Here is a 13,042-nt window from a genome sequence, read left to right as displayed (position 1 = left end):
CCAAATTTTTATAATGAGGTTAAAAATCAGCCCTGGAACTTCCCAAAGGAATACTAGGCAGATTTACAAAGTGAATCATCCAGCAGATGGTAAGACTTGGATTTTTGCTTGCTTTGCAGACATTAGCATACTTCAAGGTAATTACGCATTAAAAAATTTTCACTTAATTTTGGGGGAGGCAGTGTCTGAATTAGTGAAAGTATAAATTATAGAAAATTTAAAAAATGCTGTCTTGTAACTCTCAAGTATCCAACTTACACTAACCATGAACAAAATGTTTGTCAAGTGTATGTCACTGCTAACAGATAAGCTTTTGTTCTAATTAGTCTACTAAATGAATGCTGTTGAAGTTCTTCAAAACAGTCTCCCTTTAATCTTTTGTACATCATTACTCTGCTGAACAGATTCATTCTTTTTATGTATGACAAAGAGTAACGGAGACCTTTCCTCTTGGAATTGATGGTCTCACTATATAGTGATCCACTGCACCCGATGAATTTCTAAACAGACTTCGAAAATTATCTCGGGGCTGTGCACGTCAGTTGGATGAGGACAGATGTAATGCTTTGCTTTGGAGCAGGTTGAGTCCCATTCTTGCTTCTAACTCTTTAGGCTTAGGTTATGCATTGCTTATTGTGATAACTAGCTGTTTGAATACAAATGTTAATCTTATTCTTGATTCTTTCTGCTGACAGCTCAAGTAAATGGTGCCCAAATAGACGATGAATAAATCTAGAGTAACACACATACCTTGCCTTGTGAAAATTAACAAGTGCTTTATGAGTTTTTTTGAACTCCAGAATGATTAAACTAGGAATAAATCTAAATTGAAACTTCAAATAAAGTCTGAAGAACTAAGGAAAGAAAATACCATCCTAAAGACTTAGGAAAAAGGTAGACTTCTGAATATAGAAGCACAAAGAAAAATGCAAATCTTACTTTGCCTTCTCCCAAAGAAATGAGAAGATGTAGCCTGGTGAGATAGCAGCAGAAAGACTTAAGAAGAGAAACAGGTGTTTTTAGAGTTAGAGATAAGTACAAATATGTGACATAGGAATTAAAATCCTCACTGAAATATAAAAATTACAGTCACAAAATTTTAATCAATGATTAGAAGATAAATTTGAAAACATTGTCTTGGAAAATAGATGAAAATTGAAAATGATGGGAAAAGATAATAGGAGGTCAGAAAAGAAAGAACTAACATAAATAAATGAATCATAGGTATGCTGAGACAAAAGTTGGAAAAGAAGCAGTGAAGAAAAAATTGAAGGCAGCTTGCTTGAACAGAAGAAAGTAAAGACCTGGGTTTGCAGATTAAAAGGGCTCCCTGTGTTGAAGAGAAATAATTTTTTTTTTAAGTAAAAATCTCCCCTCCCCTGCAATTTCATATATACTAGCAAAGTTTTTGAATTACAAGACATAAAGAAAAATGTTTGCCTGCAAAGAAAAAAAAAACCTATCAGACTTTATTCCTAATTCTCTTCTACAGCATACAAATAGCATAAGACAACTGAGAAATATGTTGAATTTAATGAAGATTCAATAAATCAATACCTAACTTGTTGTTCTTGTGTATCTCATTAGCCACCATGCCATTCTTGGAAAGAATTCTTCAAAGATATACTTCAGCCAATTGAAACATGAATCAAAATAAATTCTGTAGAACTGTGCTGTCCTGTATAATGTGGCTATTAAGCACTTGAAATGTGGCTAGTCCTAATTGAGACGTGCTGTAAGTGTAAAATACACAATGGATTTTGAGAAAAAGCAAAAGAATATAAAAATTCCATTAATATTTTTTGTATTGATTATATATTAAAATGACCAGATTTTTGATTTATTGGCTTAAAATTGATAAAATTATTTTTGTTTGTCTTCACTTCAGTGAATGTAGCTACTAGACAATTTAAAATTACATATGTAGCTTGCATCTGTTCCATTGAACAGTGTGGCTCTAGATTATAAATTGTTACGTTAAAGAAGTATTTGGCACTTAAAGGTAAATGTATCTTTAAGTCCAAATATTTATTGGACATAAAATTAGAAAACAGAATGTAATGTGAAATACCATCATAATTCTTAACAGTGAAGCATCATAATATTAAAATAACAATTTAGCAAAATATCTAACAATTCACGCTAGCAGTAAAAGTGAATAGAGGGAAGGAAAGAGATGGGAAAGGTAATCTCATCACCTCAGACAGATAGGAGTCAGTTGACACTATTAAGTTATTGATGTTGATAAAAATACAAGAGAAACAGAATATAAGAATATATAATTTTAAATTTAAAGATAACTATCAGCCAGGCATGGCTGCATACACCTATAATCCCAGCTACTTGGGAGACTGAGGCAGGAGTATTGCTTGAGCCCAGGAGTTGGAGGCCAGCCTGGGTGACACAGTGAGACCTTGTCTCGAAAAATAAAAGAAAGAGAGAGAGAAAGAGAAAGAGAGAGAAGGAAATAAAGAAAAAAAGAAAATTATAATAGTTTCCCAATCTGGATTAAAACACATTACAGCTATATATTGTTTCAAGAGGAAAAACTAAAACCAAAAATGATAGGCAAGAATGTTTAAGGTAATTACAAATAAAAAGGAGCTAGCTGTGGTAGGATCAACTTTCTAAAAAGCAGAATTCAAGGAACAAAGAGCAAAATGAGTAATTTTCTATTGATAAGGGAGGGATGTAGTCCACAATGAAGATGTGAAAACGCTACACCTTATTCCAGCCGTAGGACAGATCTTGCATGCTACACTAGGTATGGTCCTTTTCTTTAAATTAGTGCCCATGAAATAGTTACAAAAATTCCCATAAGTTAGATGACAAAAAATCAGGTTAGATTAAATCAAGATTAGATTATGTAGGACATACTCTCTGACTCTACTGTTACAATGTTACCATATTATAGTCATATAATATGTAATATTATTAAGTTAATTAATTACATATTATGTAACTATCCATATAATGACCATATTGTTATCTAGAAAATAAAAAAGGTAAAGAAAGGAAGAAGACAAGTTTAAGTGGCACCACCACTAAAAACAACTATTGGAAATATATTTTCAAAAATAGACAACTTCTGGGAAATAAAAATTGCCATTGCGGTCTTCTTAGAAGTTGACATGTCAAACAGGTGACCTGTAGCCAAAACCATAGATAGAAATTCTCTGATTTACAAAACAAATTAGGGAAAAAAGTGGAAGACTAATCTATTGAAAGTAGGGGAATGAAAATATCAAATCTAAAAGCAATGACAAATGAATTAGAAATGAGAAAGCAGCAGAGTTTCTAAATTCAAGAACTACGTCTTTAAAAAGGCAATGAAATTAACAAATCTCTAGAATAGCACTGTCCAGTAAAACTTGCTGTAATGTTGGAAAATTCTATGTTGGTGCTGTGCAATACAGCAATTACTAGTCATGTGTCTATTGAACATTGAAATGTGCTAGTGAGACAAAAGAAGTGGATTTTTAATTTTATTCAATTTTAGTTATTCCAAATTTAAATTGCCACATATGACTAATGGATATCACATTGGGCAGAAGAGCTCTAGAAAGTAGACAGAGAAGAAAATAAGCAAATAAATACTCAAAAATATTATATATAGATGTGGATTAAAATAGAAGATGCAAATAAATTTATGCAAACAAATTTGAATATCTCTACAAAATGGCAATTTTAAAGGAAAATATTCCAAAAGAAACAGATAAGATGAATGCAGCAATAACAAAGACTTTTAAAAATTTGTGAAATAATTACTTTGCTAAAATTATTTTGGATTCCAAGAATTTTATAGGCAATTTTATTCAAATATTGGGGAATAGACTATTCCCAGGATAAAAACAATGTAAAAGAAGAAACTAAAGGCTAGAATGGAAACCAAAGGCGAGGAATAGAATTACTGGCAGTGCAAATCTGTAAGTATGTTCTAGTAACAATATAACATGACCAAATAGAACTTATCTGAGTAATGCAAGTTGGCTTTACTGTTAAGAATTTTCTTTTTCTTTTTTTTTTTTGAGACAGAGTTTCACTCTTCTTGGCCAGGCTGGAGTGCAATGGCACTATCTTGGCTCACAGCAACCTTCTGCCTCCTAGGTTCAAGCAATTCTCCTGCATTAAGAATTTTTTTTTTTTTTTTTTTTTTTTTTTTTTGAGATGGAGTTTTGCTCTTGTTGCCCAGGCTGGAGTGCAATGGCGCAATCTTGACTCACCACAACCTCCGCCTCCCAGGTTCAAGCAATTATCCTGCCTCAGCCTCCTGAGTAGCTGGGATTACAGGCATGCTCCAGTATGCCCAGCTAATTTTGTATTTTTAGTAGAGACAGGGTTTCTCCATGTTGGTCAGGCTGGTCTCGAACTCCCGACCTCAGGTGATCTGCCCGCCTCGGCCTCCCAAAGTGCTGGGATTACAGACGTGAGCCACTGCGCCTGGTCAAGAAGTTTTAAATACATGATCCAGATGTCATTTAGACTTTCCCTTTAAGACCTATATAAGATTGTTTCAAACCTTCATTTTACATACAGTTTCAATCCTTAAAGTTTCTGTGAAAATTTTAGGGGTTTCCCCTCATTACTTCTGGCTATTGTTTCCTGAGTCTGTTGAATTTTTTCCTATACTTTGTGTCTTGCAGATAACAAAGGATGGGACACAGTCCATTCTTCATAATTTCTAAATCCTCTCTGCATTGTAACTTTCAGAAAGCAGCAAGTGTATGAGACTTTTATGATTCCAGAGAGCCAGTTATATTACAATTCCACATAGCATTTAACTTAAATGCCAGAGGTATAGGTTTTTGGAAAATTCTGCACTTATATCTGCCAAGTGTCTTACGCCATTTGTGTTGCTATAATAAAATACCTGAGACTGGGTAATTTATAAAAAACAGAAATTTATTTCTCACAGTTCTGGAGGATGAATATCCAAGATCAAGGTGCTGGCAGATTCAGCATCTGGTGAGGGCCTGATTTCTGCTTCTAAGATGGTGTCTTGTTGCTGTGTCCTCTGAGGGGAGGAGCGCTGCGTCCTCACATGATGGAAGGGACAAAAGGGAACCAGACTCCTTCCATGAATCCCTCATGACCCAATGGCCTCCCAGAGGCCACACCTCTTAATATGTTATACTGGAGATTTGGTAAAACAGATTAATCTAATAAGATAACTCAGAAATAAACTCTAATGTCTTTGGGAATTTAGAATGTATCATCACGGATCAAATTTGATTCTTATATTTTGATGGGGGAGTCCTTTTCCCCACCCCTGATGTATTGATAAGGAGTTGAGTTTTCAAATCTTTTTGCAATTGCAGGAGACAGAATTCCTGAAAAGTTCCTAAAACCAATAATTACTGTATTGAAAATAACAAAACAGTATCTAGGTGACTGATTTAAGATATTCAAAACATTATTGGTACTTTATTTTTGTACCATCATTATTTTTTTGTTTTAGTAAGCATAAAGTTCTTCATCGGGGCTTTATTCCATTCATTCCTGATTCCTATGTATCCCAGCCCCAAACTTCCTACCCACTGAAAATTTTAGGGGTTTTATTCATCAAAAGGAGAGGAAGGCTACAAACACATGTCACAGATGGTTTGAGAACCACCGAAGGTTTTCAGTAATGTTTTTTCCTTCCCTTTACAGAGAATTAAATCTCTTTCTTTCCCTGTGCTTCTCAGGACTCAGCTTTCTGCCAGCATAATCTTTGAGTATTCTTATACAGAACTGAGTTGATAAGTCACTTGTCAGATTTAAATGGGATTACCACATCACCTTGGGCTCCTCTTAGCAGCAGTTTATCAAGCTGCCACTCTTAGCCACACCACAAAATGAATCTGTAGTTTTTTCTGATTTAGATTCTTCTTATCTCATTTTCTTGCTTTCTTGTCTTTTCTCAGCCCATTAAATTCACCTTGCATTATTTATCCTCCCCTGCAGCCCGAACTTCTTTTGTTAAAGGAAGCTGCAAACTGCTGCATGCAAGACAGTAAGTCAGGCCTGTAATCCCAGCACTTTGGGAGGCCAAGGCAGGCGGATCACGAGGTCAGGAGTTTGAGACCAGCCTGGCCAACATGGTGAAACGCCGTGTCTACTAAAAATACAAAAATTAGCTGGGCATGGTGGCGGGCGCCTATAGTCTCAGCTGCTCAGGAGGCTGAGGCAGGAGAATCGCTTGAACCTGGGAGGCAGAGGTTGCAGTGAGCCGAGATCACGCCACTGTGCTCCAGCCCGGGTGACAAAGTGAGACTGCAAAAAAAAAAAAAAATGGAGACTAAGTCAGGACTCTTCCTAGTTGCGATAAGGCAAATTCTATTTCCTATGTAAAAAATTGTCTGTTTCCTATTCAGAAATGCAGGATGTTCTGCATGATCTACACTATGCGTCTGTTTATTTGCTCTGTAATAAAGTAATAAACACAGGGTGATGTATCGCACAGAGCCTTGGATTAGGAGAATGAGAATTTTGGGTCAAAGTAATCTGTTTTCTAACCCTGTAATCTGGGTTATTTGATTTCTTGGAGACTTAGTGTCCCAGTGTTCAATAGTTTCCATAATACTTACTTTGAAGGGCTAATGATTCAGTAGGCTAACACAGGTGAAGTCCAGCACATAGCAAGTACTGAACAAATGTTTGTACTGAATCAGAGACCCTGCTCTCTTGATGAGCTCAGTGGTACAGATGCTGCCAGTCTGGAGGATTTATAACCAGTCTGGAGGGTTTATGGGTCCATGAAAAATTGTCTTTGTGAAAAGAAGGGAGATGATTTATGGCAGGGACAGAGGGGAGATAAGAGGAAAGGAGAATGTAGTAGGTATTGAATGAGAGTCAGGAACAAGTCAAAGGAGAGAGGCAAGAGGAGGTGAGGAGGGGAGTGAGGAGAAGCTGATGAGGTGGAGTGGGTTGAAGGGAGATGCTCACCTCCTGCACCTGAGCCGCATTATTTTTGGTGTCCTGAAGGCTTATTTCACCTAAGAGTTCCCTCATGGGGTTTTTGATATTATTGAGAAAGACCTGTGTGACTCTATCTGTTTGTGTATTTTTGGCTCTATTTAGTCAGAAACATTTCATGCTTTCAACATCAGCTTAAAATAAATCAGAGCAGGGGAATTTTTATTTTTCATTTTGTCAGAGCAGACCTTTCCAGTGCCCCTGGAGAGTCTTCTGCCCACGTTTGTGGAGAGTCAGAGGAAGGGTTCTTTTCCACTCTCTCAGAGTTCACAGAGGAGAGTACTGACTCCAAAAGACTCACCCGATTGAGTTGAGATGAGCCATGGGAGAGGCCCATGGTGATCCTTCTAAGGCAGGAATGAGTAGCAGATTAGATGCTGGCTGTATTTTCTAGCACATAAAAGTTGTGTGGATACCCTGTATCCTGGGCGCCTCTTTGGCCTGGCTTCACATCCTCTTGGTCCTATTTTTAAGCTCCAGCTTAATTTCTCTTAATTTCCACCCAGTTTATGAGGGAATTGCCCCATACTCATGTGTGGGTAGACCCCGAAGGGCTAGAGAATTAATTCCCTATGGAGTTACCTTTGACCATGGGGGATGAGAGCCTGCAGACAAATGTTCCCTCTTCAATTCCTCAGGGGGATAATTCTGAGCATGCTCCCCACCTTCTCTGTAATCCGCATAGAAGCCAGCCCCAGGTACCCTGTCTTGATAGGGCTTATTATTAAGTACAGTAAGGCTAACAGATCAGAAGGTGACTGACATTGAAAAGATAGTGTGTTACACTCACAGATTCCAAGAGAAGGTGCACATCATACCGTGGGGGCCATACAGGGAAGCACTGGGGCTGGTCACCGGGCAGAGGGGGATCAGGCTGCTGTGGGCAAGAGCCTCAATGTGGTTCAGGAAGCAGTGAGTGAGGCAGGGTAAGCAGGTTTAGGATTGGCTAGTTGGATAATGTCAGTGGTCTTGGGGTAATTAAGGCAGATGGATAGTGGCCAGGAACACAAAAGCTCTATAAGGGCAGTGGTTGGGGGTGCGGACTCTGGGTCAGTTGGTTTGTATTTGAAAGGCGCACCCCTGGGAGGAGGACTACTGCCTGAGGAGGTGCAGGGGCAAGGTGACTCAGATATATTATTATTGGGTTGTCTGGAACCAGACATGTCTGGCATACGCACATAGGGCAGATGTTACAGCATAAAGTTTACAGATGCTAGAAACATGGTGAATACACCCACGGGGATGACGACTTGACAGGATGACGACTTGACATTGCACCTGTGTCTTGGTTTTCCCTTGTTACTCCCTGATTTACTCTCCCTGTTCTCCTTTCCTGCCTCCCGGAATCACTTCCAAAATAAAAAGCTTGCCACAAGCCCTTGTCTCAGAATCTACTTTTCAGAAAGAAACTTGGTCAAGACCTTATGTTGGATGCAGTTCAGAATGGGCTGAGCAAGGCCCTTTTTTGCTGCACACGGCGGTGTTCTTTGTTTGTCTTTCTTAGAGTGTTTCCTGTGATATATTTTTTTTTTTACTTAAAATTGTTAATATTGTTATTACTCACCTTTTGCCTTAAAGTTTTATTTTTACTTTTTGAAAAATAGTCTATCATTTATGATTTCATTCAGCAAACATCTCTTCAGAGCCTGCTGAATATATAATCATGAGTTCACACTGATAGTTCTAGTTCAAATCTAACACAACAGGCGTCTTTACCTTCTCCTATTGTCTGTTTGTATTTTCTGTCTCCTGGAATAAGAGCTGTGGTTCCCAGCACCCTCATTATGGCTGCTCATTTGCTCTGTCCTACAGTATATATGATATAGTTTAGAACTGCTCCTTTATGATTACTAACAACAGCAAACCTACCCAGGGAGGTTCAAGATTACTCTGCTGTGTGTGTGTGAGTATGTGTGTGTGCATATTTAGAACTGATCTCTCTAATGACATATAGTAGGGGTACTGTATTCATAAGATATTTAAATTAATTATTTTCCATTATAATTATGTTACTAATATCACATACAGTTAGGTTGTTTCTGTTTCTATTCAATTTTAGGATTTTTAAAATTTTGTTAACTATATATTTGAATATTAAAACATTTACATTATTCAAAAGTAAAAACTGTATAGAAGTGTGAAGTCTTTCATCTCTAACCTGTCTTACTTATTCCGAACTCATCCCTTGTGGGTAATTTTCATTGTTTCTGGTCCTGTCTTCTTTGTCTTTTGCAAAAATAAACAAATATATTTCCCCTTGTTTCTTATTCAAGAGGGAGCATAATATAAATAGACTCATGCATGTTTCTTTTTCACTTATAATAGATCTTGGAAATCACTCCTTATCAGCTTATAGCGATCTTTCGTTTTGGAATATTAGTCAGTGGCATAGCAATCCATTACATAAATGTACTATATTAATTCAGATGTAGTTAGGCTAACTATAAGAGATTTCTTAAAGGGGAGCAGCATGAGGACTTTGGTACTGTTAAAGGATAATTTTTTGAAAATTCATACAAGTACAAAGTGAACACGTGTCAAAGATCTTATTCAACACATTGATGAAGAAACTAGTAAGATGTTATAACTAGTTTGGAAGAAAATCCAAGGAGCAGACAAATATGTAAATCCATCAGGTATGCTGAAATGAATTTACTTGTGGATGTGAAACTGGCAAGACTCATCAATATCTACACGGCCATAATTAATTGCATTCCATGGGACACATTTTACATTTCTACGGACAAGATTCATTTGTGTTGCTATCAGTTTTCTCCAGTTTACAGTACTGTAAAGTAGTTCCAAGATAGTGAAAAGTGAAGACAATTCAGATGGGTGAGATAGATAGGACAGTCATGAAAGTTTTTGGTCAATTTCAAACACTTTGATGGATTGGAAAATTGTTTATGGAGGGGATTAAGGAGAGGGCTAAGGAAAACAAATTTAGTTTTCTAAAGTCTGGCTCTAGTCTAAATCAATTAGCAGCTGCCTTGTGTTTTTCTGCCTCTTCAAACCTTCTTGAGTGCAGGGATGGTAGAGTTTTATTTTAAGAAACTGTTACAGCCACCCCAACCTTTAGCAGCACCACCCTGATCAGTCAGCAGCCATCAACGCTGAGGCACGATTCTCTACCAGCAAAATGATTACATCTCCTTGAAGGTTCAGATGATTGTTAGCACTTTTTTTTTTATTTCAGCAATAAAGCATTTTAGAATTAAGATATGTATATTGTTTTTAGACAAAATGCCATTGCACACTTAATAGACTACAGTATAAACATAACTTTTATATGCATTGGGGAAACCAAAAAAGTTTGTGTGACTCATTATATTGTGATATTTGCAGTGGTTTGGAACTGTGAACCTATGATATCTCCTATGTATGCCCGTATATTGTTTTCTAACCTTTTTAGAGATGAAGGCAAGCGAGAGGGGAGTTGAGAGTGAGTGTTGAGTGAATCCTAGTCATCTCTTCAACCACAGTCTTCTTTTAAACTCATCAGTGTGTGTCTTTGTGGGGGCTGGTACTTTGGAGGTATCATCACAATTTTGTTTGGGAGCCCTTAATGTAGAGGTGGCTTGGGTCTTATGATCCTTCTGATTCATTGACTGAGAAAATGGTGAAAAAGCTCTTATGAATTCATTAATAGTTTTAGATGAATTTGTAGTTTTATTAATCACATATATGTATATTTAAAAATTAGTTACATATTTATGGGTAAGATGTAATTTCACCCACAGTTAAATGCATGGCACCCTATGGATTCATAAGCTCTTCCTATAAGCCTGCCATTCCTCATAAGTCGCTACTCCACAGCACAGTAGTCTCCTCTCCGAAACACAGATATGGCTGTGTCACCACAACCTTGCTCAAAAATCTGTCTTTTCTTTCTTTTTATTGCTTGGAGGATAAATTCTTAAATGAGTAGCATTTTATTCAAGGCACTTTGCAAATGGCCCAACAGGCCTCTGACCCGATCTCTGGACACTGCCCCTGTGGCTTCATGCCAGCCTCAGGAGCTGCTTTGTTACGCCTCTAAGCCTTTGCATATGCTGTCTGCACTGATTGTTTTCCCCTCTTTTCTACCTGCTGAAGAGTGTCTCATGCTGTAGACCATATCCGATGTCATGTTCTCTGTATGGTTTTCCCCAGGGCCCTGAGGCAGAGTGAGTGAGCTCTCCTCTGGGTCCCATAGCCCTCTGTTTGCCCCTCAGTTATGGTGCATTGCCAGTTTATTGTGATTGCTTGTGGGTTCCCTTGGGAACCAGTCTCATTCATCTTTCCTTTTCTAGGGCCAAGAATGAAACCTGGCACACTGAGGGAATTCAATATGTGTTTACTGAATGAAAAAAATGAAGGAATAAAGGGGGATGTGCAGGAACTTTATTGTAAGGCCTTCACTTAGATCAGGTTTAAGAAAACAGGCTGCTGTTCTTGTCCTTCCTCCCAGAAGCAGACCTTCATTAACATAGAACTGATCTTCATTAATACAGAACCAGACTTCATTAATAGGACCAGATCTTATTAAGATATATGTGTAGGGCCTTTAAAAAACAAAAAAAGCTGTCTTGTCTTTCAGGGGTTTGAGGAATCTGTTTCCTTCCACTGATGCGCTTTAATTTTCTCTTGATAGACACAAAAGCAGTTTGGATGGACACCCCAAGGGAGGTCAGTTATGGCATGGGCATTGAAAGAGCTGTTTGCTGACCCATGGGTGTCCTTGCTTGTAGGCTCAGGGATCCATGTGAGGCACTCCCTGTTGTGCGTGAGGTTCTTTCAATCTTTCTGGCAGAGCTGTCCTTTTGGCACAACAAGCCAGGGTGATTTCTTCTGTGGTAGGCTGCAGGTGGCTGGCCAAGGTCTCAGGGAGGAATCCCCATGTGCACACAAATCCATTCTCTATCTGCCTATCCCATACATGGTGTGTGTTAGCTAGCACTGCTTCTCACTCCTTCATGCCCATCCCTCATGCCCCATATGGAGCCTTTGTGTGAATTAGAAAAATCCAGTATCTTGCATAGACACAGCTCTATGGTGCATGGCTTAGTGATCTGACAGTGTTTTTTTTTTTTAATTTTTATTTATTGTTATTTTATATTGTTCTATTTTTATTTTACTTTAAGTTCCACTATACGTGTGCAGAATGTGCAGGTTTGTTACATAGGTATACGTGTGCTGTGGTGGTTTGCTGCACCTATTGACCTGTCCTCTAAGTTCCCTCCCCTAAACCCCACCCCTCAACAGGCTCTGGTGTGCGTTGTTCCCCTCCCTGTGTCCATGTGTTCTCATTGTTCAACTCCCACTCATGAATGAGAAGATGTGGTGTTTGGTTTTCTGTTCCTGTGTTAGTTTGCTGAGGATGATGGCTTCCAGCTTCATCCATGTCCCTGCAAAGGACATGATCTCATTCTCATTTTTATGGCTGCATAGTATTCCATGGTGTATATGTGCTACATTTTCTTTATCTAGTCTACCATTGATGGGCATTTGGGTTGGCTCCATGTCTTTGCTGTTGTAAATAGTGCTGCAGTAAACACATGTGTACATGTGTCTATATGGTAGAATGATTTATGTTCCTTTGGGTGTATACCCAGTAATGGGATTGCTGGGTCAAATGGTATATTTCTGGTTCTAGATCCTTGAGGAATCGCCATACTGTCTTCCACAATGGATGAACTAATTTACACTCCAACCAACAGTGTAAAAGTGTTTCTATTTCTCCACAGCCTCGCCAGAATCTATTTCTTCTTGACTTTATTTTATTTATTTATTTATTTTTTAAGATGGAGTTTTGCTCTTGTTGCCCAGGCTGGAGTGCAATGGCGTGATCTCGGCTCACTGCAATCTCTGCCTCCCGGGTTCAAGTGATTCTCCTGCCTCAGCCTCCCAAGTAGCTGGGATTACAGACATGCACCACCATGCCTGGCTAATTTTGTTATTTTTAGTAGGGACGGGGTTTCTCCATGTTGGTCAGGCTAGTCTTGAACTCCCGACCTCAGGTGATCCACCTGCCTTGGCCTCCCAAGGTGATGGGATTACAGGCATGAGCCACCGTGCCCGGCTGCTTCTTGACTTTTTAATAATT

General features: G+C 38.3%; 1 protein-coding gene across 1 annotated transcript in view; it reads left to right on the top strand.

Annotated features, from left to right (window-relative positions):
* The window catches only part of PDE1C (phosphodiesterase 1C), a 534,574-nt gene that overhangs the window by 115,745 nt on the left and 405,787 nt on the right, over positions 1-13,042 (top strand). The window lies entirely within an intron of this gene.

Source organism: Macaca thibetana, chromosome 3 (genome assembly GCF_024542745.1).
Source record: "Macaca thibetana thibetana isolate TM-01 chromosome 3, ASM2454274v1, whole genome shotgun sequence".
NCBI lineage: Eukaryota > Metazoa > Chordata > Mammalia > Primates > Cercopithecidae > Macaca > Macaca thibetana.
The sequence above is the reverse complement of the archived record's forward strand: the minus strand, read 5'-3'. Positions and strand labels throughout refer to the sequence as shown.